This window comes from Phodopus roborovskii, unplaced genomic scaffold, assembly GCF_943737965.1.
Source record: "Phodopus roborovskii unplaced genomic scaffold, PHOROB, whole genome shotgun sequence".
Lineage (NCBI taxonomy): Eukaryota > Metazoa > Chordata > Mammalia > Rodentia > Cricetidae > Phodopus > Phodopus roborovskii.
The window spans coordinates 11,297,482-11,324,968 of NW_026126585.1; the positions used below are offsets into that span (position 1 = coordinate 11,297,482).

The 27,487-nt window shown below is 44.2% G+C and overlaps 1 protein-coding gene across 1 annotated transcript in view; it reads right to left on the reverse strand.

The window, feature by feature from the left end:
- Nckap5 (NCK associated protein 5) overlaps positions 1–26,241 on the reverse strand; it is an 806,966-nt gene extending 780,725 nt beyond the window's left edge. The window contains exon 1 of the mRNA XM_051203949.1: positions 25,958–26,241. The gene's annotated coding sequence lies outside the window, so the exon portion shown is untranslated. The remainder of the gene's footprint in view (positions 1–25,957) is intronic.
- Between the last annotated feature and the right edge of the window lie 1,246 nt (positions 26,242–27,487).

Here is a 27,487-nt window from a genome sequence, read left to right on the forward strand (position 1 = left end):
ATTGTATTTTAAGCTATTTAATAACAAGACAGGAAATTTCATTTTGTTCCTCTTTCTCCTCCCAACTTTTGTAATTTAAAATATGTGTATAGATACATATTCAATTCATGTTACATCACTTTAAATAAGTTATGACTAGAAGAAAATTAATAACTGAATAAGACTACATAGTGCAGCAAATATTATTTGTGTTCAAAAGAATAAATAATTTCAAATGAAGTCATAAACCAAATGATAAATCCATAATTATGAACAAAATTTATCCTCAGTTAGCACATGTAAATGAAATCCTGGGTAATAACAGATATACTAAGTACTTATGGGAAGTATTAGTATACTCAGCTTGGGAAGTCAGGTACCAGTCAAGATTGTAATCAAACCAAGTTGTATACACTTCAAACCAATTTGTATGTGTGCATAGATAAAGAACTCATCATCCATTTAGTGCCTGAAAAGAAGTTGAACTTAAAATAAAAAACATAAATAACTAAATATTAGAAATATATCAAAGATATTATCATCACAATAAATATATGAATGGGTTAAACTCTTATAAGAACTACTTCACATTGGATCACAGAGAGACACATGTTTTAAAAAGTGAATATAAAAGTTCTGCTCAGAGCCTAGTGGTGGTGGTGTACACTTTTAATCCCAGCACTCAGGAGGCAGAGGCAAGTGAATCTCAATCTCTGTGTTCAAGGCCAGCCTAGCCTACAAAGCTACACAGACAAACCCTGTCTCTAAAAACAAAAACAAAACAAAATAAAAAAAAGAGGTTCTGCTCAGTATCATAGGCCAAACCCATGCTAACTAAGGTAACTGATACAAAGATTAAATATAATGACTCAGATATACAAAGCAAATGTATACTAGCTGATTTGTGTGTGTGTGTGTGTGTGTGTGTGTGTGTGTGTGAACTTGACACAAGCTTGAGTAATTAGATTGGAAGGAGCCTCCATTAGATCCAGCTGTAAGGCATTTACTCAATTAGTGATCAGTGAGGGAGGGCCCAGCCTATCGTGGGTGGTGCCATCCCTGGGCTGGTTGTCCCAGGTTCTATAAGAAAGCAAGCCAAGGGAAGCAAGCCAGTAACAGGCACCCATCTATGACCTCTGTGTCAGCTCCTGCTTCTAGGATCCTGCATTGTTTGAGTTCCTGTTCTGACTTCCTTTGGTGGTGATGAAGAACAATGTGGAAGTATGAGCTGAATAAACCCTTCCTGACTTGCTTTCTGATTATAGCGTTTTGTCAAAACAATAATAATAAAAACCCTAATTAAGACTAATTGTTACCAGCATAGTAGGGTATTGCTATGATATGCCTGACCATGTTTGGGGGAGGATTGTGGAAGGACTTTGAAACTTTGGGCCAGAAGAACCATTGAGTGTTAACAGCTCAGTGGGATGTTCTTTAGGAGCTTGGAAGACAAGAATATTAAGAGCAGTGCAGAAGATGGAGGCATGGCTTGTAAAGTTTTAGAGGGAAGGTTAAAGACTCTATCAAGCCATTTGTTATTATGATTTAAGGTTCTGTGGTTCTGGTTAGGTTGGGGCTGAAGAATCAGCTGAGATTAACAAGCTCCCAGAACTACTATGAGAGAGTTTTGCTTAACTGAGATACTTGATGCTGGTCATCTGGAGCCAAGAAATTAGTGGCAATTAAGTGGAGATCAGCATCACTAAATTTAAATCTTCTGGGAAGTGTTTCCTAAAGGTACAGAAAAGCTGTGTTCCAGAGGTGGCCAAGGGTGTACCGTGTGCTAGCAGCCAGACTTGGCAATATTTAAGAGTTATCCAGGTGGTACTGGATTTGACAGCATGAAGGAGTCATGGAGAGCAGCTGAGGATTGGCACTGTGAGAAGCCAGGAGAGGCCACTTGTGAAGGTGTAGCGTCAGTGGCAGTCAAAGGCCCAGGACTGAAGGGGTCATGAAGACAACTTGAGTCTTGGCACCATGAGAAAAGCCTAGGAGAAGCTACTGGTGAAAGTGCAGCCCAGTTGCAGCAAGGGACCCCAGCATTTGGAGATGCAAGTATCACGGGATGGCCATCCAGAACAGCAGTAACAGTGGAGTGGAAACAGCTGGATCCTAGAAGGCAAGCTATGTGTGCTACAGAGGGCAGAGCTGGAGAAGTGATCCAAGCCCTTTAGAGGAGCCCAGAAGATCATGAGTAGATCCCAAACACCAGATGGCTGTATTGTGTTTTGCTTTGATTTGATAGTGACTGTTCCCTGATTTTTCCCTCATGAAGCAAGAATGTATTTTACTGGAGCCCACAGTTGAGAAACCTTGAATTTTTAGAGACTTTGGTTTTTAAAGAGATTGGCTATTTTAAAGGGACATTTAATGTGTTTGATTGAATTTGTAAAGACTGTGGGGCTTTTAAAGTTATTTAAAGTCTTGGGGATGAATAAGAAAGGAAGGGTGTGGCCTAATAGTGTGTTTGTGTGTCAAGTTGACAAGAAGTCAGTTGTACTGGCTGGTTTTATGTCACCTTGACACAAACTAGAGTTATGGGAGAGAGGGAGGAGCCTTCTTTGAGAAAATGCCTCCATGAGATCCAGCTGTAAGGCATTTTCTCAATTAGTGATCAGTGGGGGAAGGCCCAACCCATGGTGGGTGGTACCATCCCTGGGCTGGTGGTCCTGGGTTCTATAAGAAAGCAGGCTGAGCAAGCCAGGGAAGTAAGCCAGTAAGTAGCTCCCTTCCATGGTCTTTGCATTAGCTCCTGCTTCCAGGACCCTGACCTGCTTGAGTTCTCATCCTGACTTCCTTTGGTGATGAAAAGCTATGTGGAAATGTAAGCTGAATAAACCCTTTCTTTCTTACTTGTGTTTTGTCCCTAACTAAGACAAAAATCCAAGTAGAAATGATGAAGGTCTCAAAGTAAAATTTAAGGAAGCAATATACTGACAAGAAGCAACTTATTAAAAAAAAAAAAACAGAAATTGTTGCATTTATTTGTAGACTTTTTCATGAAGAATAAAATTTAGCATTATTTTTCAGTAGTATTAGCTGAGAATACTCATTAAAATTAATGAATATGCTTATTTATCTTACAGGGTTTTAATAAACATTATGTTTTTATTTTAAAAAAAGCATGTAAATTACTTAACTCAGTACCTGCCAACTCAGTCATGCTCAAAAATTGTTGATTGCTCTTGGTGTTTGTATTACCAGCAATATTGACAACATGTTAATCATTAATATTAGTGCTGCGGAGTACCAAGTATATAACAAAAAAATATTAGAAATTTATAGGACTGTAGTTAAGAGCACAATGAATAGGGTGTGTGCGTGCATGCGTGCCTGTGTGTGTGTGTCTGTGTCTGTGTGTACATGTCTGTGTGTATGTGTATGTATTTCTATGAGAGAGGGTGTAACTGAGGCAGCATGTGAGTGTGTATGGGAAAGCAGTGTAGGTGTGTATATGCCCATGTAGGCAGATATGTGTGTGAGGAGAGCATGTGTGCACACAGAAGCCAAAGGCAGATGTCAGTACAGTTCTCTGATTATCCCCTTCAGGTGGGGCCTTTCACTGAACCTGGAGCTCTACCGGCGGCATCCAGAAGGCAGCAAGCCCCAGTGGTACTCCTGACTCAGCCTCATCGCCTGGGTTCCGGGTATACATAGCCACACCTAGCCTTCTTTATGTGGGATGGAATCTGAACACAGTTCCTCTGCTTGTGTAGAAAATGTTCTTATCCACTGAGCGACTTCCTCAGCTTCGGAGTGTTACCCTGTAGATATTCACCTGACTATCACATGTTAGTTCTCTATCTTGCATCTTGCCTTATTTTTATTAGTTAAAAGAGTTTTGTGTAGTCATTATATTTTACTTATATTTAAGATGTAATTTGAAATGAACATGGACTTTTTAAAATCACTCATATTTTGGTTATTGAAGCATCAAATGAGAAATCAAAACAAGAAGAGATGGGAGGATGGAAGGAGTGTGGAAGAGAGATGGAGAAATTCGATATGAATAAAAACGGCTTTATGTGCTGTTCTGTGTATGTGTGTACAGTTTAAAAACAACTTGCCTGATGGAGGTGGTGCATGACTTTAATCCCAGCACTAGGGAAGAAGAGGCAGGTGGATCTCCAACCTACAAAGAGAGTTCTGGGACAGAGACAGCCAGGGCTACACAGAGAAACTCTGTCTCAAAAACAAAAAACAAAAACAAAAAACCCTCAACTCTCCTTCAAAGTAAAATAAATAAATAAATAAATAAAAGACCAACAAATTAGGAATAGATAGAAATATCTGCACCACAATGAATATAATCTATGAAAAGACCACATGTAAATTGTGCTCAGTGACGAAAACTAAGAATTTCAAGAATTTCTCCTTTAAGATCAGAAACTAGGCTGGGCCTCCTCTCCTCTTCTACTCAGTACACTTTGGAATGTCTTAGCTGGAACAAATAAACCTGACACTAAATGATAAAAGCCATCTAAATTGAAAATAAAATTTTAAAAAGTCCATGTTCATTTCAAATTACATCTTAAATATAAGTAAAATATAATGACTACACAAAACTCTTTTAACTAATAAAAATTAGGCAAGATGCAAGATAAAGAACTAACATGTGATAGTCAGGTAAATATCTACAGGGTAACAACAAACAGAATTGGGAAAATAATCTCATTAATAATAGAATCAAAGAAGTAAAACACTGAAGGCTAGAGATGATTCAGGTAAAGGTACTTGCTACCAAGCCAAGGGACCTGGTTCAGTCTCTGAAACCTAGAGAGTAGAAAGACAAGCTGGCTCCTGCAAGTTGTCCTCTGACTCCCATACTTATCCTGGGGCATACATGTGCACATATGCACACAAGTAGTGACAGATATATAAATGATAGATAGATGACAAAAGATAATAGATAGATAGATGATCGGTAGATAGATGAAAAATAGAAATATAGATAATAGATGGATTGATAGATGATTGGTAGATGATGGATGGATGGATAGATCTCTGAGGATGAGCAAGGGGAACGGGGTGGGGGATAAGGGCCTACTTGGCAGGTAAATACAAAAGTGTATTTAAAGTACACATGGACATTCTATAATGAACGCCCTTTTAATTAAAAATTAAGGAATTGGAGAGATGGCTCAGGAGTTATGAACAGGTATTGCCCTTGTAGAAGACATGACTTTTGTTGCATATATCTTTGTGGTTCTTATTAAAGAACCACCTGTACCCATGCTGGGTGACTCACAGTTACCTACAACTCTAGTTGCAGAGGAACCATTATCCTCTTCTGACCTCTGAAGGATCCTGCATTGAAGGACTCATTCCTACACATATACAGATTACACACACACACACACACACACAGAGAGAGAGAGAGATACTTTAATAAAATAAAATACGGATACATATATATGTATAAGCTTTTGGAAAACCCTGCACATTGAAGGGGACACATTGTCCTTTCAGATCTCGGTGTCATGTGCAGTTACACACCCTTCCAGGTCACTCGGCATCTCCCTCCCACATGGAGGAGTTCATGGCCCAAAGGCAGGAACAACTGCTGGAAATGTCCTCCGAATTCAGGTGAACAAGAACCCCGAGTGGGATTGCACGGCCTGGAGGAGAACCTGCACTCATCTGATGGGTCTGGAAGCCAACCCAGGAGTGGGCGGTGACTCACCACTTTATAAAGATTGTGCAAGCCCCCCCCCATAAGCACGTACTTTGTTTCTCCTAACCATATCCTAAAATAGGAGGACTATAATTTACCCACATAATTCCTAATTAAGAATGGCAGAGCTGGGGCAGTGAGGCCCTTAAAATTGAATAGAGACAGATAGTTATCACACATTAAATATAACAAGTGACAGGCCAAGATAACAGAACAGTGTGTAGTCTTCAGTCAGATATGTGTGCCCTCTTAAAAAGAAAAAAAAAAAAAAAAAAAAAAAAGAACATGATGCTCTCATAGACAGAATTCCCCAGTGTCTCAAAGCATTCACCACACCACGTGCATACACTGTTGGAAGGTTAACAAACGAAACGAGGAGGACAAAGGCAGATGGGTAGAAAGTACAACTCACTGGCGGGGAGAATTCTTCTAATAAACACTTTTCCATTCGAAATAGGTTGCAGTCAGGAATGGGCTCTCCGTCCCTCCCTGCAGTATGCATTCTTGGTAGCTCTGTTCAGAACATTGCCAACCCCATTACACATTTGTTTTATATGGTTTTCAAGTGGCTCTGCACTTTCCCTCTGGCCAGAGAACTCTATAAAAGCTACTAGGGGAATAAGAAGCTCAGACAGGTTGTCTCCCAGGCTTGGAAGCGGTGCCTGGCTCAGCTCTGAGCTTTCCGAGAGGTGGGGGTGGGCAAGAACCTCAGCCGGTTATCACTGTATCTTGGAGTTCGATGAGTGGGAAGATGGAGTGACTGTATGCGGTTCTCTTGGGTCCTTTGTTAGAACACACTAAAGGCTGGGCAGATGGCTCAGTCACTAAAGTGGTTGTGTGGCAAGCAGGGGGACCCACGTAAAAACAATTTTTAAATCTGCGTGTAGTACTGTGTACCCTATAATCCCAGAACTATGGAGGGGGAGGCAGAGGGAACCCAGGGGCTCATCAGCCAGACAACCTGAAGAAATAAGGTTGATAGTCCTAGGATTAGGATTTTCTTTTTTTTTTAATTTGGGTAGTCCTAGGAACAAGTCCGATGCTGGGTGAAGTTTGTCCTTGCCTGTATGCACACCAGTCCCCTCCCCCTAAGTAGTAACAGACCTCGAGGGATGAATATAAGCAGGGAGGAGCTTGCAGAATCTGGCTTTCCTCTTCCATCACTGGGACCCATTTCCTCTGTCCCACTTCTCCCCCCGCCCCCCATCCATTAATCTAAATCCTCTGAGATCCGACCCTTTGTATATCCAGCCCTGGACACAGGCTTTTGGATGAGTTTGAACATTGAGAATGCCCTGAAAAAGTGTCTTCTTAGTCCCTCCAACACTCAGATCTCTACTCAATCATCTTTTCCATACTCCTCACTGAGCCAGCAATTGAACTGTGCCTTCGAACCGATGCTTATGAGAGAACATGCTGCCAACTGCTTCTATAATTGTTCTCAGACACATGTTTCATTTCAAAGAAATAGATTCTTCAAAGGAATGTTCCTACTCCTTTTCCTCCTGTGCAATAAAGCACAGCTTCCTTCTCTAAACACCCACTAGACACTTGTTAATCTACCATTGTTCTTATAACCAACACCAGATAATTTTTGAAAAAACAAACATGAATCTATCTCGTTTTACAAAACCCCGTTTAAAGCATGATGGCTCACACCTATAATCCCAGCACTCAGAAGGCCCAGGCAGGAGGATTGCCATGAGTTTAAACAAGACCAACCCAGTCCACAGAGGTCCTTCTCAAAGATCTAGGTTGAATATCTCGATCACATGCAAGCCTGAAGACCTGCTTTTGGATCATCAAGATTCTGGTTAAAATTTGGGTGTGGTGGCATACTCCTGTAATCCCAGTGATAGTAAGATGGGAGGGACACACAGGAGGGTCTCTGGAGCCTTGCTCTCCAGTGCTCTCCAGACAGCAGGTCTAGTCAGCTTGACAAAGTTCCAGGCCATGAAAAGCCCAGAGGGATAGAACTGTCCTATGACCTCCATATATATATATATATATGCACACATATTCATGCACACCCTGTGCACACAGACACACATGAACATTCACAATAAATAAATGACTCTATTAAAAGTCACCTTTATGTATTCAAAACACTTTATGGATAAGCAGTGGGCAGAAGTGTTTGAAAATAATCTCTATTGCAAAGCTGCACCATATTCTACAAAGACTTGCTTCTTAAAAACTCAGCAACATTTAGGACCAGGACACATAAATCAGTTAGCAGTTGCCCAGATTTGAGGGACAGGGTAGCTAGGTAAACACCTCTGCAGAAACTGGTCCTTGCATTGCTTTTAGCTACAGAGAAAAGCAGAAAATAGAAGAGATAGGGTTGACAGCTGATAGAAAATTCAAAAGGTTGGGTAGCACAGCCATGCAGCCTCAAGGAAAACAAAATGCTTCTCAACTTTGATGGGGCAGCATCCCAATAAGCTACTTAAAGTCATAACTGTGGTTTCATCTCACACAGCAGCATGCTGCATGTAGTCTTTGTTTGCTCTATCTATGTGGCTGAGATGGGCCTGGGGCTCACTGCTGGAAGGCCAGCATCTCAGAAAACATCACACTGCCTGGTGACAGCCCCTGAAGAGACCCACTCACAGACAACCGAGTTTACTAAATGCCTATCACTTTCACACCATAGGAAAGCAAAAGCATTTACATCAGACTATACTTAGTCTGGGATGGTTGTGTGGTCTTTCCTGGGGAAACTAACAAATGGTTATTTACCCCAGAGACTGCATTCAGCACAGACTAAAGAAAAGCATTCCCCTGGAGTCTAGCTTGTGATGCAATGGGTTAATTGGTGCTATTTACATTAGTACAAGTAAGGGATTCCCTGCACAAACAATATGTGAGTGGCTACAATACTGAAGCAAATGGCTGTGAGCATCCATTAACTGCCTGTAAATATTGTGGTGGGGGGCAGGGGGGTGGACAGGACCTTGTTTGTCCCTCTCCTTCTCAATGATGGTACCTTAATGGAGCCAGTCTTGTGCAGGTCTCCTGCAGCCATCACAAGTGCTCTGAGTCTAGGGGACCAGCAGTCATGACAAGCCAATGACAGTGTTCCACAACAGCCCTCTTGATTGACAGTTAACTAAATCAAAAGACCAGAGTGTGCTTTGAGAGCCTACTCAGGTAATATCAGTTGGGAGTGGGGGGATGCAATGGTGACTGGCCAGCAAGCCTTCTGCTCTAAGGGTCAGACATCCCTTTGGTGCCTCACCTTAAAGCTTAATAAAAATGCTCAAATCTATGGTCTCGGGTTTGACAAAATGACTTAAAAATAGAATTGAACAAAATTGTAATTTTCCACTATAATAACTCAACTCCCAGCCTCTTCACAGTGTTAATTCAGGAGCAATGGCTGGTACTTTGATTGTGCCTTCAAAGCCTCCATCCTGCCACTGCCTACCCCTTGACAACAGCCTTTTTCCGAAGGCTGGGCCAATGTTACAGGGCATTTTCCAAAAGGGTCCTGACACTCTAAGACTTAGGGGAAAGGTGTCCATGGTAGATTAACAAAAGCATCCCAGTGCCCAGCAAAAGACCGACTGTGTCTATGGTTAGCGCAGAAAGGCTTTTGGTTGATGACTCCATAGGTCTGTGATTCTCCACAGCCATAGGGAGCAGTGGATGAGGGAAATGCATGACAGAGCCACCAACTACCGGCCATGGTTTCTATCTCATGTAACTTTGCAGAGATTCCTAAGGAAGCTGCTTTGGATACCCTGGAGATCTGCACAAGATTCATCCCATGAATGCTCCATCATCTGTTAAGTTTCCATATAAACAGCGAGTCATTCATATATATATATATATACATATAAATATATATATATATATGCACATACACATATGTGTGTATAATACTGTTACATAAGGCCATTTCATACAAACACATAATCTTGTAGGACTGGGAAGACAGCATGAGGACTTGCATTGAGGTCCCCAGCTTCTGTGTAAGAGCTGTATGCCGCCGACGAAGCTTGCACTAGGGAGGTGGAGACAGCCCACAGCAGGATCCCTGGAGTTCCCTGGACAGCTAGTGTGGCTGGTTCAGTGAGCACCAGGTTCAGTGAGAAACCCTATCTCAAAGCTTCTAAAGGGTGATACAGGGAAACAACCCAAACTGGCTTCTGTTCTCAACAGGCACACACATGCCTGAATATATACACATGCATATACCCCCCCCCCCACACACACACCATGTGAAGTGTTAAACAACTGCTCTTTGAGAGCATTTCCCATCATGTGCTATCTTCCTCTTTCTCATCCATCTCTCCCCGTCATTAACCCCTTTGTTTCATTAGACAGTTCCCATCAGCTTTCTTGTTATTGTGCATATGTGATTTTAGATAACTATATAAGATCACGGGATCATAAATAACTTAAAATAAGGCCAACCATATTACCAACTACTCTTGGGTAGCTCCCAAGCATTCCATGACAGCGTAGCATATAGACCCTTGCACATCCGTGCTTATCAAAGCACTGGCCACCCTCCCTAAGCTATGGAACTAGAGTCATCAGCTCAATGTGTCCATGTGGCATGTCAAGTTAATCACATGGCAGTTTAATCTAGAGGTGCAATTCTATACAGTCAATATCAGACACTGGCCTGTATTCATTCATGGTCGAATTTCTGTTTTCTACGGTGGCCTTAAATTGGAATAAAACAATTAATGGGGGAAATCTATGAAATATCAGTAGATAGCAGAGCTGGGTCAGGAGAGACTGAAGTCTTCCCTTCTCCTCACTCTCCCTCTTTGGCACCTTAGACAGCCACTGTGATGCAGAGCGGGGACCCTCCTGTGTTCAGGAGCTGATGTTAGTAGGGTGCTCCACCAACCAGACATTCAGACTTTGGAACCTTACCTTGTGTTCTCTTCTGAAAGCCAACAAAAATCTGGCCCTTAGAGGTGTGATCAGGGGGTCTTAAATATCTTCTTGAAAAAATAAATAATGTGATCAGTAGTCAGCGGCTCTAACGGGGAAATCACAGATAACCAAAATCAGGAGTAGATGTTCAGCCACAGTAACGGTAGCTGTCCATAGCAGAAATGCCATTTATGAGCAGCCTGGCTCTTGCAGGCATTTTTTTTTTCAGGCAGAGTTTTGATAGGTACCTGGAGTGAAAAAGAGCTTGGAAAGTCTCTGCCCATATATGCTAAACCACTGAGATGATAACATTCCCAAGAACATTAGGCCACTTGCTGTGATGTTATACTCAAGGATAAGTAGTTTGTTAAAAAGAGGTGGATATTTTATTTTTTAAAAAGAGCTATTTGGAAGTCGAGCATTAAAACTGTAGGTTACCAGCTCTTTCAAGACATCCCCATCACTACATGGCAGATGGTATCATGATGGTATCAAATGAGAGAGAGAAGAGAGAGAGAGGGAGGGAGAGAGAGAGAGAGAGAGAGAGGAAGATGAAATGGCATGATGGTTAATCGTGACAGCCAAGTGTATTGAATCTAGAATCAGCTAAAAGGCAAACCTCTAGACAGGCCTTGTAGGCATTTGCAGAAAGGGTTCACTGAGGGAAAGTCCCTCTACCTGGGTAGGCAGCACTTTCCAGTAGGCAACTTAAAGATAAAGAGGACCAAGAAAAAAGTAGGGTGGCCTGCCAGTCTCCACATCTGGCTGGTAAATGTGTCTATCCACTGATGATGATGATGCCAACCTTGGCTAACATCAAACTCCAGATTCTTGGGCTTTTCAACAGACTAAGGAGCAGTGGCTCCCATGACTCCTCAATCCGTCATCACCACATTGAGACTGCTGAGATGTCAAGCCACACAGACTGAGCAGCTACCAGGCTCTCAACCTCTACAGCATGCAGACACTTCTGGTGGACTGCCCAGCCTTTTTGTGTAAGCTGATCTAATAAATCTCCTTTTATAATATATATACACCCCACAGGTTTTAATCTTCTAGAGACTCCTGTCTAAAACACCTGATACTCAAGAACAGACATCAGGGACAAGCTGGACTCCAAACGCTAAAAGTTTCACTACTAGCATCGGCAGAATGGATACATGAACACTTCCAGAGATATGCTTAAACTGTATAAAAACCATGGCACTGAGGGGTCCCCTCCATTTCCAGATTCTCTCCAAGCAGCTAGACTTGAGTTTCAGTGTTAATGATCACGAATTTTCAAAGGCTTTCACATATGACCTTCTTCCTGTTCAAATGCAGCCTATATTAAAAGGACAGGGAAACAACACACAGGAAAGGTGGTCTGCAGTGGATCAACAGTGAAGCCAATGCGAGTTTAAATCCTGGCTCATACTACTGAGGTCTCTGGCGATTCACAAGGCAGTCAACATTTCTGAGCTTCAGCTGCCAGCTGTCTCTTCTGCACAATAGGTAGATAGATAGGAGAGAGAGAGACAGAGACAGAGACAGAGAGAACACCAAGCAGAAGTACACAAAGCCCCCAGCAAGCAAGAAAACAAGAATGCAATGGCTGCTATGTTTGCTGTCTGGTACACTGGAGGTGTACTAAAGAGATCTTGTTATCACTGCACATGTAACAGTGCAGCTCAGTTGATGGAATGCTTGCCAGGTTGCATGTAGCCTGGGGTTCCATCTCCAGCACTGTACAAACCAGACATCATGGTGGACTGTAATCCTAGCATTTGGTAGGTGGAGGCAGAAAGATAAGAAGGTCAAGATCATCCTCCACTGCTCAGTGAATCTGAGACCATGTTTCAAACAAACAAACAAACAAAAAAAAAACACAGCAAGTCTACAAGATGGAAAAAAGGACACTTTTCTGGGGTCTACATAGAAAACTTCCAAGACAGAGGTGCAAATCCTAAAATATTATGAAAAACAAAAACAATAAAGTTTCACAGCCCTCTCCTTCCACACACTCCTTCTGGCAGAGCTAGCATATATTAAAAAAACAAAACAAAACAAAAAAAGACCCTTGTCTTAATGGCGCAAAGGCTTATTATTAACAGTGAAGCAAATGTATAATCCCGGTCACCAGCCAGGACTCTAAAACAGAAAGATTTCATTGAAAACTTCACAATTAGAGATATCTTTCATTGTTCCCTGGAGTAGGGTGCTAAGAAAGACGTTTTTCTCTTTTTCTCCTCCCCCCCCATCTTCGACACCCACCTCCACCATCATAAAGCAACTCTGTTTGCCTAGACACACAACACAAGACATTGTGTCCCTTACCATCTCCTCACTCCACTATCTCCATGCCCTACAACAAGTAGGAACAAGTCTGCTGCTGCCCCAGAGGTAGGTAGGTAGGTGTGTGTGTGTGTGTGTGTGTGTGTGTGTGTGTGTGTGTGTGTGTGTTGGGTAGGAGGAGGGGTGGCCGGCTACACACATTGGCTTCCCATTGACTGCACAGGTTACCTTCGTTGTTGCTATGATAAATACATGAAGAATACAACTGAAGCCTTTTTTTCCCCTGACTCACAATTTGAGGGACTAGTCTGTTCCACAGGGGAAGGCATGAAGTACAAGATGGTCGGTCATATTGTATTGCCTATGAGGAAGCAGAGAGAGATGGATGCTGATGCTCAGCTCACTATCTCCTTTATCCCCAGGCCATGAGATGATGCTGCCCCCATTAGGGGTGAGTCTCTTCAACTCACTTAACCAGCCTGGAAGCTCCCTCATAGACATGCCCAGAGAGTAGTGTACTGGGTGATTCTAGATCATGTCAAGGTGATTGTCAAGATAAACAGTCACAGTAACACGCCTTGATAATCCATGGCTGGGTGGTTATGAGAGCCTACTGCCAGCCTGGTCTACAGAGTGAGTTCTAGGACATCTAGGGTTATACAAAGAAACCCTGTCTTGAAAAAAAAAAAAGTAGAAGATGGAGGAGGGGAGGAGAGTAGAAGGTGAAGGAGGAGAAGAGAGGAAGAAGAGTAAGAGGAGAGGAGGAGGAGGAGAAAGTCATTGAGACAAAACACAAAGCATTTTATTTTGCAGCCAATCAGAGGTGATGACAGTAGCCCCATAGCAACCCACCACTGCAAACAGTTTACCTATTGTAAGTGTGCTCCTTCACGTTAACTAACTATCTATAGCCTTTTTTCCTCCAGCCCCTCAGGAAAATAGCATGGCCTTTCCAAATACAAATGGTAGGAATCTACGTAGTCAGAAAACTCAAGATATATTACAGCCAGTGAGTAGATCCACAGACAAGAACTGAAGGCAGGGCTCAACACATTAATGCTTCCTCTGTCTCTCACTGAGTGTATTTTAACTACATATAGTGATCCATTGTATGTGGCACGGTGCTAAAGAAGAACATTTTCATATATGTTGCACGTTTTGTGTATCCACACTTACTTACCTACCCCTCCCATTAGTCCCCTTGGTTCCTCTGGACATTTTCCTTCCGCTTTTCTATCTGCACACTATCCAGGACCCTTTCTTCTGCTCTCAAATGGTCACAGTCAGAGCTGAGCATTAACAAGGAGCAATACAGCAAGAGTCTTGCTGTGAGAGCAGCCTGGGTGCTTTGTGAGCCAGGCAAAGTGTAGAGGGAGCTAAGGCTGGCTGAAGGCGCTCATGCTCTGAGTCAGCGCTCAACTATTTGGGAGATTCCATCCATAGCCCTGGAGGTTAGCAACTCAGAAAAGACAACCAGTTCTGGCCTCTGGTGATAAACAAGGGAAAGAACCCAAAACTCCATGGGATCCTGATGGATAAAACAAGCCCCAAGAAAAACTCATTTAAACAGTTGGGAAGCTCCGGACAAGGGCAGTGTTGACAGATGGGGTGGGGCAAGGCTAATGACATGACTAGGCTAGGCTGCGCCTCACATAACCAAGTCCATCCCACTCCACCAATCCCACCCTTCATCTGAGTCATAATGCCAAAGGGAACAAAGCCCCCTCTCCCCCCACCCCACTTCTAGGGCATCCCCAACCCAAAGAAGGGAAACAACACTTAAGGTTTGAATTCAGCAATGCAGAACCCACACACCAGCAATGCAGAACCCATGATAAACCATTCCCGGGGCACCTCAGGCAATCACGTGTAATTAAAAACACATGCTGTAAACCTGCATTTAAGCCCCGTCAGGAGCTGAAAAGTAGCTGTATGTAAGCCATAGTTTCTGAAAACTGGAGATTATAATCTCAGGAGACAAGTCATGTTGAATATTAAGAACACAAAAGGTCAGGTGAGGCCAATTTGGCTCTGACTCAGGGATACAAAGAAAGCATTTGGGATAGCAGAGTGAAAGGTGAGTGTGCTAGCTGGAAGTGGGCACCAGCATCAACCACCCACCCTGTTCTTTTCAGGGATTCCTCAATGGGTGTGACAGGGAACATGCCACACGTTTCAGGCTTGGCCCTACACGTCTGTTTGTGGATCTGGACTTATGCATCCAGAGACCTGGGGACAGTGAGGGTCATACCTGGTACCTACAGCAGAACTCTGTAGTGGCTACCATGCCCTCAATGCCTTTACTCAAAGACAGAGGCTATCCACACTGCGTCAGAGACCGAGCTTGCTGCTGCCAGAGAATGCTCTTTCTTCAGACCCTGGCTGATGGTGGGGGCTGCTTTGCAGTAAATACTAACTTTCAAGGCTAGGATGCTGCCAGGAGACTCCATAGTTCCTGCTGTAATAGTGCAACCTTCTCAACAAGAGCTATGCTTAGTCCCTCAACATAGACTGGGCCTCAGAAAGAGTATATTTAAAGGGAAAGGTGTAAACTCCTCAAAAAATAAGCACCCTTTGGGTGTATGTTTGTCTTACCATAACCTGCATATGACAGGCAGCTCCTGGCTTCAGTGATGATGACAAGATGTGACAGATGCCCTTGCCTCTTGTCCCTCCTACCAACTTTCTTGTGTGTGTGTGTGTGTGTGTGTGTGTATGAGGGGTGTCTCTCTTTCTGTGTGTCCGTGTGTATGTCTCTGTCTCTGTTTCTCTGTGTGTATGTTTGTGTGTATGTGTCTGTCTCCATCTCTCTCTGTGTGTCTGTGTGTATGTCTCTGCCTTTCTCTGTCTCTCTGTTTCTCTGCGTGTTTGTATAGATGTGTCTGTGTGTGTCTGTGTGAGTGTGTGTGTGTGTGTGTGATAGTGCATGTATGGAGGTTGGAAGACAACTTGCAGGAGCCATTACTCTCCTTCCACCATGTGGGCCCAGGGGATCAAACTCAGCTTTGGTGGCGTCTTTACCTGCTGAGCTATCTTACTGGACCTAATCTGTATTTTGACTAACACTTACTCATGAATGAATGAATTCCCTGTACAAATATAATTGGTGACTTTCAAATTCTTCTTAGAACATTTTTTGTTTGCTTTATAATTTTTCTTTTGTTGTTATTACCTTTTCTCCATGAAAAAACAGCAAAAAGACTCTGGGATATCACAATAAAAGGACCCTATATATTTATGTTTTTGCTTTTCTTTCATAAACCTTGTGGTATTTTCCAATGTCTCTAGGAATATCACTAACACTCTGTACATGCACTTAAGTGCTATAAATAAAATATAGTTTATGAAAAGAACTGCCTCTGAAGTCAAGACTCCTGAAGAATATACCAGAACTTCCAGCAGACTAAATGGTGTGCGCACATATACATCTTTGCGTGTTCATGTCTGTGTATGTATGATTGAGTGGATACATGTGTGTGTTCATGTGTAAATTATGTTTGAGTCCACATATGAGAGTGTATGTGCATCTCTACTTCTTTGTATGTGCATGTGTATACGCACGCACATGTGTGCATTGTGTGTGCATGCGTGTTATTCAGTTTTTCCCTTTGCTGTGACCTTCCCTATGCAATGAGGGGACAGCACATATTTGTCAGTGTCAAAGCACTAATCAAATGTTTTGTGCACACTGTTGTTCATCATGGAGATCTGAACCTTGGTGCACAGGCCTTCTGAGTTCTTGGCACCTCTGCGTGGACTCCTCCTAGATGAAGAAAAGCTGAGCAACTCACCAAGCCACTACCCGTGCATCTGCGGGCCTGCAAACATCCTAGTCTAGACAATAATTAAAGTCAGAAATGTAACTTAATTAAAGCATGTCTCTCTGGAGCCCTGGGGGCCATTCCTCGTGCTCACTACAAGTATTGTTTACACAGGCTGTCCTGGGGTGTGCTTGGGGATATCCTGTTAGGCGCAATCTCTTAAATTAAGTGTGTGAAAGGGCTGTGGTGGGGCCTGGCAGATTTAGGGAGGAACGATGAAAACAAAGAGGATGTTTTCTAAATGCACAAACTCAGGTGTCAAGGATCTGCTCCACAGGGGCGGGTGATGGCTCAGTGGGCAAAGCGTCTGCTGGGTAAGCATAAGGAACTGAATCTGGGGCCTAAGAATCCATGGGATAAAGCTTGACACAGTAGTTTGCATTTGGAATCTACCACTGGGTAGGCAGAGGCAAGAAGTTCCCTGGGACTTGCTGGCCAGCCAGCATAGCCCTCTTAATGAGTTCTACCCCAGTGAGAGACACTGTCTGAAAACACAAGATAGACAGTGCCTGATGAGTGACAATGAAGGTTAACCTCTGTCACCCACATGTTCACACATTTGCATAGGCATGCACCTATGTGCATGTATACATGAGCACATACATACAAGTCACACAGGAGCGCGCGCACACGCGCACGCACGCGCACGCACACCCCCCCCCCCACACACACACACACCACTGCCCTCTAACTGGGAGAGAAGGGAACAAAAACTGAATTTGCTCCGTTAAGCCCACAATAAACCCTTAGAGCAAGCTCACACCAGAAACCACAAACCAGCAGTTTGGAAGGCTCTGCTGGCATTTCCACACATGTTTTTCTGTTCACAAAATCTTTTATCACTTTTTTTTTTTTTTTTCACTAGTGACTGCATTTCAAATGTGCAGGTTTTACCTAAAACTACAATTTCGAGCGTCTTCTGGATAAATTTTTTTAAAAAAAGCTCAAAAGCGCAGGCTGACTTTATTTCAACAATTATGATGCTGATGCTGGACCGAATGATGCTGCATCTGGACCGCCTCCAGCTGATCCTCTCCACAGTTCACCTCATCCAGATCAGTCCCTGCCATCCTTCCATCAAGGACCAGTGGAGGTTCTCATTATCACACAGCTTACTTTTTCCTCTCTTCTGCTAGCTGCCTTTCCTTATACCACCCCCATGATCTTTGCAGCTGTATTTGTGTTTCAGACCTTCCTTCCCTCTCTTCCTCCCCGCAAGCTGCACTTCCTAGTTATAACCGCAGCATCTTCACTGGAACCTTGCCTTTTGGATGTCTGAGTGTGTACATGTGTGTATTGGTACACTCTTGTGAGTAGGTACATATACGTGTGTGAGAGCATACAGGTGCAGGCTGGAAAAAGCACCTCTGGTATCCTCCTTTTCTGTTGAGACAGACTTTCCCCTTGGTCTTGGACATGGGACAGGCTAGACTGACTGGCCATAGACTTCCAGGAATCCTCCTGTCTCTACCTCCCCAGCACACCACAGCCAGCTCTGTGTGGATTCTGGAAATCAAGCACAGGTCTTTGTACCTCCACACAAGCCCTTTACAGCTGAGTCATCTCCCTGGCCCTGAATCCTCCTTCAGGCTGTGCCCACTGGTCTCATTTGAGACGGGTCAGGACTGGATCACAGCATGACCTTAGAGGTAGAACAGAATGACATAGAAGAGTAAGACAGTTGTACACAGAGTCAGTAAACCAAGAGTCAAAACTCACTGGGGTCATCTGGATAATGAGGGTTCAGACCCTCTTCCCTCGCTCTTCTCTGAGGTCTTAATCAATAATGAATATCTTAGTCAATATGTCAGAGCAGAGGATCCTTCTCTTGCCTTCATACAGGGTAGTGATAAAAGCTAGAGAAGACAGTCTAACAAGATGACCTACAAAGCTCACTAACCTAAACCAGCAGAACCTTTTGTTTTTCTAAATTACTAGATTGCATTAATGTAGAAAAACTATCTACCATTCCAAGTTTTAACTCCCCTTGAAAAAGTAACCAGCATAGAAATGCATATGTAATAGATGATGCTTTTACCATCTACCCAACAAAGATGGAGGAAGAAGTCACATTATAAACCTACCTTAGCGAAACCAACATCACTGAGTTTAATGGAAGTCATGCAATGTAGGATTTCAACCAGATAGAACCCAAAGACTTTTTATCTAACGTCTAGCACAAGGATGGAGGAGAGAGGGGTGTTCTAGAGTCTAGGATGCCTGCCAGACATTTAATCATTTGAAATCAGATTCTCTCCCACCCCTTCTAGAACCTGACCTAGAGACTCACACATTTTTTACCAGTATCAGCAGGGTCATCAGGAGTCACCAGTGCCCTGTTCTGCCACTTTAGCCCACATGATCAGGCTGCACCTTGCTAAGGTATGAAGTGATTAAAGCAGAAGATTAGCGTCACTAGGCTGGAAACCAAAGGGGAAGTCTCAGGTGACTGGCCAACATCCGGAACAATAAATTACAAGTGGGGTTAAACTAGAGGTTAAGAGCTTAGACTCCCGGGTTTGGAAGGTCAAGGGATTAAATCTAACTCCACTACACACTTAGGCAAGCCATTTGGCTAGGCAGTGTCTACTTCCTTTTACTAAATACTAATGCTTTCTCAGCCTATGACTTTGTTTGGATTAAATAGTATAGCATATGTGTGTAGCGTGTGGTGTAGTACAGGGCTTATGATAAGCCCCCAGAAAATGATGACATCACCTCGCACCCCAAGTCACCTATTCATGAGCAGGCTTATTAACAGCATCTATGTGGATAGATTTCAATTTGAAGGCCAAGGTACATTTCCCAGTTGAGTCTATTGGCTACAAGACCATTTCCTACCAGGCTGAATGGTATATACAAATCCTTTTGTATGAAAACCTTCTGTAAATTATAGACCTCTGTGGAGCACACTATTCACCAATGTATGCATGGCAGTAATAGAGTCCTGCTTGCATGCCCTGGCTTTGTGCATAAGACCTGAACAAGACAAGTCCGTCAGCATTCCATTATGCATGGGGACTCATGAGCCCTTCCCTCTCCCCATGGTGGCAGTTAACAGTTGCTAGGGGCAAAGGGAGGGCAGTCTTATCTCAGGGGTATAGCCACAGGAAAACTATCCTAGCTCAAGTAAATAACCCGTGCCCACCGTCACGCGGGCAACTCTTTAACCACAGTGGGTTACATACAAAAAGATAACATGAAAGTGGGAAGGAACTCTTGGCAGGAGATTTAATGGGAGAGGAGTGGAGGAGAAGAAAGGATAATGGAAAGACTTAGAATATTCTACGTGTGTGCGAAATACAGAAATAAATAGAATAAATAAAATAAAACAAATCCACTGTGCATGTATTCACATGTCAGCCACTGACCTGCACTCTCCTCTAGGGTGGTGACAAGGGTCCCTCCCCTTAGAGAGACTGCCTCCCAGGATAGGAGCAGACAGGTTCCAGATACCATTCTAATTCAGGGACTAAAAGAAACTAAGATGTTATGGCTGACTTTGACTTGTTTATTGTTAGGGTTTTTTTTTTCCCATTTGTTCCTTGTTTTTGTTTTCTTCAGACAAGGTCTTGCCACTTGCATAGCCCAAGCCATCAACTTTCTGGGCGATGTCCCTGCTTTTGTGACTCCAGGATGCTGCCGCTCTACCCAGCCCCACAAGTTGAAGACAGTGAGGTATTGCCTGACTCCATGTGGACTAAGTTCTACACACATTGTGTTCAGGAGACCATATCAGCCTGGGAGTGTTGGGATGCAAACTCCACACAGCAGCCTGGAGTGTGGGATGCTATCTCCACACAGCAGCCTGGAGTGTGGGATGCAAACTCCACACAGCAGCCTGGAGTGTGGGATGCAAACTCCACACAGCAGCCTGGAGTGTGGGATGCAAACTCCACACAGCAGCCTGGAGTGTGGAGATACAAACTCCACACAGCCATGCAGCTGGCTTGTCTACTGCAACAAAACTGTGGAGGAAAATAATTCACTAAGAGAAGTTTATTTATCTGACAGCTTTGGAGGGAAAGGAAAGAAATGAGGAGGGAGAGAAAGGGAAAGGGGGCGGGGAGAAGGAAGAAGGGAAGAGGTTGAGAAAAGGAAGGGAGACAGGAGGGAAGGCAAAAGATGGTAGAAGAGACCGAGGAGAAAGAATAAGAGGAGGAGGAGAGAGATGGAGAAGATGGAGACAGGAGGAGAGAGGAAACTATGGGACTTTCTAGGCTTCACCTACCATAGACTCCGCCCTCCCCTGGGGGATGTGGCCTTCAATCAAATCAACCCTTGAGAGTCCCTTTAAACAGACCACTATGCTGGCTGCTCTGTCTCACAGCGAGGGCTAGGGGACAGCAGGCATTTGCTGTAATGGGAGAGAGGACACGGTAGAGGCGGGGAGACCCTGGAGCTAGCCGAGGCGGCGTCTGTGGTTCTGACACACTCCCACGGGTAGGTTTCATCCCCCTGTTCCCAGGCCTTCCCTTGGAATTCAGCCCAGTGCCTGCCCGGTTCTTTCTGTGAGTCTTTCCATGCCACCTAAAACCAGTGAGAAAAATCTCTCCTCCTGCTTAAGCCCAAAGGTACCATGGTGTCCTTTACTGAATGAGACTGTCACAGAAGTGTGGACTAAAAAGATAAGGAAGCAGCAAAGGAAGCCATAACAAGGAGAGCATTGAGAGTAACAAGCACAGTGGGAAACTAATGGGAGGGCCAACGAGCTGGCTCAGGGGGTGAGAGTACTTGCTGCCAAGCCTGACAACCCAAGTTCAAACCCTGGAACCTGTCTGGTTGAAAGAAAGAACTAACTCCAGTATGTTGTCCTCTGACCTCTACTTATCTGCGGTGGCACAATTGATCCCCCATAAATACACCCATATAAAATAAATGTTTAAAATACTAAACAGAAAAACTGTGAGATGAGGGAAATTTTTTGAGGTAAATGGTCAAAAGGCCTAATTGATGCCATGAATGTGTGTCTGTGTGCATGTGTACTTGTATGTGTGTCTATGTACTTGTGTGTATTTGTGTGTGTGTTTGTGTGTGTGTGTGTTTACATGCATGTATCTATGCATGTGGAGACCAGAGGATAGCCTTGGCTGTTATTAATAAGTTGCCATCCACAGTGCATTTTTGAAACAGGATCTTTCACTGGCCTGGAACTCACCAGTTAGGCCAAGTTGACAAGCCAGTGAGCCCCAGAGACCCTCCTGTCTCCACGTCCCTGGCACTGGAATTGTAAATATGCAACACTACTTCCAGCTGTTGTTGTTTTCTGTGTTGGTTCAGGGATACGAACTCAGGTCCTCGGGGTTGCAAGGTAAGCACCTAAGTGACTGAAACATGACCCCAGTCCCAGCGAAGTCAATTCCAATAGAGATATAGACGGGAGGAAGAGCCAAGTAAAGAATTCCACAGAGACTTGCAAGCAGAGCAAACATCGATGCCCAAGGCCCCAAAATAGAGAAAAACTTGATGGACATATTCCTTGGTTCATGGAAGAGCATGGTCTAAGGCAGTGGCAGCAAAACCTTGAAAGAGCCTAAAGTTGCTCTAAGTTGGCACGAAGGCCCAGGCCAATTTGTCTACAACTTGCGGTTGACCACCAGATCAGGACAAAAATCTAAGAAAGAAAACTCCCAGACCAGGGAGCCAGTTCGCTGGGTAAAGGGCTCACCTCCCAAGTGTGAGGGCACGAGTTCTGATCCCTAGAAGTTTTCTGTTGCTGGCATAAAACACTCTGACAGAAAACAAGCCAGGGAAGGAAGACTAACAGTTCCTGGGGGGATTCAGTCTGTCATGGCTGGGCATGGCAGTAGCAACCGAAGACTGACCTGACAGGAAGTGAAAAAAAAAAATCCATAATCCACACACAGGAGGCAGAGGGAACAGGAAGGGAAGTAGGGCCAGACTATAAGATAGTCAACCCTCAACACACACACACACACACACACACACACACACACACACACACACACACACACGCTAGCACATTCACACAGTGATGTACTTCCTTCAGCAGCCTCTGCCTCCTAAAGGTTCCATAACATCTGCAAAGAGCTTAGCCAGCAGAGACCAAGTGTACAGATTTGTGAGTCTATGGGGGACATTTCATTTTCAAACCACAGCACTGTATAAAAAGCCCTGTGCAGTGATACAACTTGTACCTGTAACCCCAGTGATAGATGGGAGGTAGAGATAGGCAGATCCTTGGGAGCTTCCTGTGGTGACAAAGTTCCAGGCCAATGAGAGATTCTGTCTCAAACTTGAAAAGTCAAAAGTGTCCAAGGAATAACATCCAAGATTTAGTGCCTATAACCCATACACACGTACACACACACAGAGAGTATTCAGATTCCATAGAAGTTACACAGCACCACAATACTGAAGCCATGTTTGAATCACATTTCATAAAATGACCCACCTATGACAGAATGGAAATTTGAAACCAGATTAGTCCAAGTGCACAGGTAACTCAAGAAGCATCATTCTCTATGATGCTTAGCCTATGATGCTTATGCCTAGCTCCTCTGATGCTTCCTGCAGATAGTACCTATTCTCTGCTGCCTGTAGCCACCATGACTCAGTCTCCTGCTGGTAGCAGCAGCCACAGACAGTAAGTCAACAAACAGGGGTGGCTATCTTCCAAGTAGGCAGTGTTTGGCCTGATTTGTAGCTGGCCAACCCCTGTATTGAGCCACAGGAAGGAGACAGGACTTGACCTAAAGAAAATAAAACCACCTGCCTAATGGCAGCTCCATCTTCCCCTTGATCCTCCCCATCACTGTCCAAGTGTATTAGTAACTCTTTGTGTAGTGTGCTCCCTACTTCAGAAAGGCAATTGGAGCTCTGCCCAGATCCTGGTCAGGGCTTCCAGAGCAATCCCAGCAGAGGTCTTACATAGAACATGTGTCTGTAGATATCCGCCCAAAGACTCAGGTACCACCTATGAAGAAGGAGTAAAACTACTGTCCAAGCCAAAGGTCTGATCACACCAGAACTGTCTTCTGGTCATGACAGAACAGTCGCACTAGTCAATTTACCACACCTGTGTTTTACCTGCACAAGATCAAGTCAACCAACATGTCAGCATCGAGAGATGGCTCGGGAGCCCTTACTCCTAACTGAGCCTCTAATGGCAAATAATGGCTTTGGAGGGAGGAAGACTTATTTTGTTGTTGCTTGTTTGTTTTTTAAGATGTAGCCCCTGGTAAGTCAAGTATGCCCTAGTGGATAGCCCCACTCCCAGGAGCATGTGGGTAGTTCAAAGGGAATATGGCAGGTTACTTTTTCTTTTTTTTTTTTTAAAGAAAGGGGAGGGTAAAGTGGGTTGGAAGCTGGACCAGTGTCCCAGTGTCTAAGAGCATCTGCTTTTGAAGACGACACAGGTTTGGTTCCTAGCACCCATACAATGGCTCACAACCATCCATAACTCCTTTTCCAGGGGATGTGATGCCTTCTTCTGACCTCTGTGGGCACCAGGAATATAGGTGATACATATACTACATGCAGACAAAACAGCTATATGCGTATACATAAAACCTCTTTTTAAAAAGAGGGCATGCGTTTGGGAGGTGTGAGTCTGAGAGTTCAGGAGAGGGAGCAGGAGTGAATATGATCAAAGTACACTGCATGTCTGTACGCATTAATAAAGCATTGTTCCTTTCAAGGAAGTAGCTGCTTCTGGAGCACATGTTTAAACGCAGAATCACCCAGGCATATGACTTCTACCCCATCTCCCAGGAACCAGAGGTATCCCTCCTTCTGCTCTGGCTTGATGAGTAACTCAGAGCCTGAAGAGGCCGGCCATTCATTCTCTGGACTTGCCAACCAGGCAGTAATTCTGTATGTCACCTTGCCATTCCTTTGCCCAAGGTCTGCCACCCAATTATTCATCACAAAGTCCCCTTTGGGTCCAAATGGGACTTCAGAGACCACTGCCTATCGTTCAGTTTGGGAGGAGGGGTCTGAAATGTTTGCATGGGACAGGCACAGGTCAGGAATGTAGCCTCCCCCCACCCCACCCCCCTGCAGGGTTCTGACACTGCCACAGACAGGGAAGTTATCTGTGTTCACACATGTCTCCATTCCCACAATACCTATTTCGTAAACACAGCTCCATGTGCACACATAGCAAGGGGACGTTCTCCTGCCGCCAGGAGCACTGAGTCCCGTGTGTACGAGAGGATGGCCTCTCTCCAGTGAGTCCATTCAATGGGCAGAGAGCTGAGTCAGATTTTTCCTGGGTTCGCCCCTATTCAATATTTCTTTCACTGACTCACGCCACTCTTAATGGGTAAAAAAACGATGCTGTTGCAAGATCCCTTAAAATACCCCTCCTGGGCCAACCGCCGTTTATCTTGGCAGCAGGTAGCTCAAAAAAAAAAAAAAAAAAAAGTGGAAAGTCTCTGCTAGGCATGGTCTCTGAGCTACTGGCACGTTAGAGATTAATAAGGCACATTAAACAGTGCTCAGGACGAGGCTGCAACATGATACCTCACCGTGAAATGTGCGAGATTCTTTGTTCACAGCGAACAAAAATTGGAGCCACAATGGGGCAACTGTGACAAGCCGGGGATAGGAAACAGTCCAGAGCCTTGAATATCTTTCATCTGGCAACTGGTGGGTAGGAATTGATGCCCAGTGCTCAACTATACATCTGCTCAGTGCTCTCTGGTATATAAGTTGGACAGGGGCTTGGGACCCCTGAGCTGGGGACTGATGGAGCTAACTGCAGTGCCAAGATACCTGGGTTGTGTTTCCCTGAGTACAAGAAAACAGTGAGTTGAAGGACAGTCCCATTAAGAAACATCTCCGAAGAAAATCAGGATTTTTACCAAGACATTTCCAAACATTTTGGCGTTTCTTTAGGAAAGCAAAATGCTTGCTTTTAATTGAATATTAATCTAGGAGGAAAAACGACAACCAAAGAGACTTTGGGGCTGGTAGCACAACAAGGGGGCAGCGGCAAAAAGGAATGGGGATTAGAACTCAAACAACCATTAGATGGGCAATTACAGGTTCCAAGGAGGAAGCAGTTCACTGTCAAACTCCAACCTGGATTCTCGCAAAGCAAGTACCGGAAGAAAGTAGCAAGGAGCCACATGTGCATCCACACCACGTGCTGGGCGATGCCTGTATCTATTCACACTATTGCACCGAGTGACTCCTCAGAGTCCTCCAGAAAGATCACACGAGCCTGCAAATCAGAGCTCCAGACCATTGCTCTGCTCCTCCCGAGCACAGTGACCTTGATTCTCTACACCAGCATCCACACTCAGTGGGGCAGAAAGCGAAGCAAAGAAAAAAATTCTATGCTTACCTAAAAGGCATAGCAGACGGGCCAGCTGGATGCTCAGCCACCTTTAGCTAGCTCGTGCGCGCGCGTTCTGTCTCACTGGATCCAAAGTCCTAGTTCTATCCAGGAGGGCTCCTGGGGGTTCTCGGATCTTCCTGTAGGAGTTTTTTGATCACTGGCTTGCTTAACAAACACGCCTGTGTTCTGTGGGTGTTTGAATGCAGTACCACACTGGGCACTCGGCCAACACTCAGCTTCCACAGGCAATGAGAGAAAAACTCACACCCTCCCAGTCTTCCCTGCCTTAGTTTCTGTCTTTTAAGGCGGGGATCCAGGTGTCATCTCCGCTTGGAGGCTAACGTGAAAGGTAGCTCCCCTTTCTGACTTCTTTTCTGCCTTGCGGGAGCCCCAAAGTTTGTTTTTCTATCTCGCTGCCCCGAAGTTCTCCTTGCGATCGGGATCGCCCGGCTTGCCTTTCCACCAGCTGCACTTTAAATGTATTTTAATTGGCTGGAATGTCGAAAGAATCTATTTGGCAGTCGTTTACATGGGAAGCACGCCCAGGGCAGCTGAAAAGAGGCCCCAGAAGCGGACGATTACTTCATCAAAAGCGGCAGTTTGAATAGCACTGACTCCTACATAACTACAAGAAACGGAGTTCTATAGGCAAGCTGGAATAATTAATAATTTGTGGAGAAAATTCTCCATTCATCTAAAAAAAAAAAAAAAGCCAAAATGAGGGGGAAATCCCCGCAGGTAGGAGAGTTCTTTCTGAAAGGATGATTTATGAGAGCCCCTGTTCTACTCTCCACAAACATTGATTTTGTATAGCCTTACAGAAGCAGCATATGCATAATTTGGTTTGCCTGAAAAGTTAATTCAAGTAATTTTCATTTCAAAGAGCCCCCGAGATACATAGTACTATTTCATCCTTATACACTAGCCATATGCTACAATAAATACTGTCCATGAGTAATATGCATTTGATCTTTGTCTTTCTCTTGGCTGGTTGGCTGGTTGGCTGGTTTGGGGCCTCTCTGCTAGATACAGCTTCAAATAAATTCACTGTGAGTCAAAACAGATAATCATCATCACGTAGAATTTGCAAGCCTGATTAGACTTTAAAACATTAAAAGGGGGAGGGGAGGCTGAGAGATGGCTCACTGGAGAGGAGCACTTGCTGGGTAAGCATGAGTATCTGAGTTCAAATCCTCAGAACCCACAAAAAAAGCCAGGTGTGATTTGTACGCCTCTAATCTCAGAAGGAGGGTTATCTGGGCCTTGCTGGCTGCAGGCTAGCTCTAGGATCAGGGAGAGACCCTGTTACATGAGATTAAGGCAGAGAAGCATATAGGGGACTCCCAAGTTCCTCCTCTGACCTCTGCATATGCGTGGATGTGCACATACTCACACAAATGTGAGTATACTCTCTCTCACACGTACCAAACAAAACAATCAAAAAATGCCAGTTTAGGCAGATTCTGACACTAAACAGCAGATAAGTGCACACACATATGTGTAAATGCCTCAAAAGCAGAATAATGACAAAGCGAG